The sequence below is a fragment of the Nomascus leucogenys genome, chromosome 4 (genome assembly GCF_006542625.1).
Source record: "Nomascus leucogenys isolate Asia chromosome 4, Asia_NLE_v1, whole genome shotgun sequence".
NCBI lineage: Eukaryota > Metazoa > Chordata > Mammalia > Primates > Hylobatidae > Nomascus > Nomascus leucogenys.
Window position 1 is genome coordinate 21093905 of NC_044384.1, and position 1959 is coordinate 21095863.

Genomic DNA, 1959 nt, shown 5'->3' on the forward strand with positions numbered 1-1959 from the left:
CGTACCAATCCCAGTGCACGTTATAGGAGCATAGAGCAGCATAACAGCCTAATGAATTTGCTTTAATTGTTCAGATTCGTTGGGAACTGATTCGATCCCATTCTCCAGCAGACTTAGGGTGGTCGGTGAACCAAGTGGCGCTCATTCATTCAAGAAACCAAGAAAATAACAGTTGGAACTTGGGAAAGCTGAAAATGCCTTTCAGAGAGAGAGAATTAATAAACTTTCAGAGAGAGAGAATTAATAAACATCTGATACAAAAATACATTCCTTAGAAGGAGAATCTTCCTAAAATTAAGTTTTAAGAAAATTCTCCCTATAGTTTCAGAAAAATAGATTAAACATAATTTCTTATACTCTACATTACTTTACTTCGAATAATGCTACACATTTTTATGTCTTTACTTTTAATCTCAAACTCAGGTGTTTTTTCAATTGAGGTATTTTATTGAATTATTAAACATCACACATATGTCTGGGGAATCATCTGGCATCTTGTTTGTGTAGCTGGACAACTCTTAGATCTTATTTATCAGGCTGCTGAACTGTTCCTTGTTCAGAGATATACATACCCTCCAAACATTTTCTGATTTTTTTTTTTTTTTGAGGTAAGATCTCACTGTCACCCAGGCAGGAGTGCAGTGGCATGATCACAGCTCACTGCAGCCTCAGCCTCCTGGGTTCAAGCCATCCTCCCACCTCAGCCTCTCAAGTAGCTGGGGCTACAGGCACACGCCACCACACCTGGCTAATTTTTGTATTTTTTTTGTAGATGGGGTTTCACCATGTTGCCCAGGTTGGTCTCAAACTCTTGAGCTCAAGGGATCCACCCACCTTGGCCTCCCAAAGTGCTGGGATTACAGGCATGAGCCACTGCTCTTTGCCAATGTCCTTGTTTTTAACTGTTGTGGCTTGCTGAATCAAAGCAGCTGAACTTGAAACAAGTTCAATATCATTTCCTTCAAGAACTAACCCCTCTTTCTGGACTTGAGATATTGAATGAGCAACAACTGGCCTCATCCAAACCCTGCAGATTTATTTTTCACCCAAGAAATTTCAGATTTCAACAAAAGACTCCTGGCTAACAATGTTGATGGGGAAGTGAGCATGCACAGCTCTCGTCTTAACAACAGAAGCCCCATGCAGCACCCTGGATCATGTTCTGTTTGTGACTACAAATAGTGCCAATGGTAGCCAGGTCCTTTCTATTTCCCCACACTTTGTCAACCTGGAGCCTCTTCTTTTCCTTTCTAAGGAGACTGAGTTCTCCACTGATGTAACTGGAGTCCCTCCACAGGGGTCCTCTGGGGCCCTTCACAAAAACTGTGTCCCTTCACAGTGATGTTGACATCTTCGGGAATGTCAATAGTCTGATTGCTAAGAATGGTCTTCAATCTCGCAGTAGATGTGACAAAGAGAGTCATGTATTTTTTGATGCTATTAGCGGGGCACAGATATATGCCTTTCTTTTTCTCTTCAACGTCTTACTTCTTCCATCCCTCCTTTGATATTCACAGAAAATTCAGAACTAGTGTCCTGGTCTAATTTGAGGTTGGTTTTTTTTTTTTTTTTTTTTGAGATGGAGTCTTGCTCTGTCCCTCAGGCTGGATTACAGTGGTGTGATATTGGCTCACTGCAACCTCCACCTCCTGGGTTCACGCAATTCTCCTGCCTCAGCCTCCTGAGTAGCTGGGATTACAGGTGTGAGCCACGACACCCAGCTATTTTTTATATTTTTAGTAGAGACGGGGGGTTTCACCATGTTGGCCAGGCTGATCTTGAACTCCTGACCTCAAGTGATCCACCTGCCTCGGCCTCCCAAAGTGCAGGGATTACAGGACTAATTTGAGTTTAATTCCAAGATTTCTGTTTCTGATTTTCTTTCATGCCTCCTCCCCCAAACCTAAGATTAAAACATACATTCTGTGGCTGCAAATTCATGAGATGAATAAAACAAAT

General features: G+C 42.0%; 1 pseudogene; it reads right to left on the reverse strand.

Annotated features, from left to right (window-relative positions):
- Positions 1 to 525: 525 nt before the first annotated feature.
- LOC100594816 lies at positions 526 to 1424 on the reverse strand (annotated as a pseudogene).
- Between the last annotated feature and the right edge of the window lie 535 nt (positions 1425 to 1959).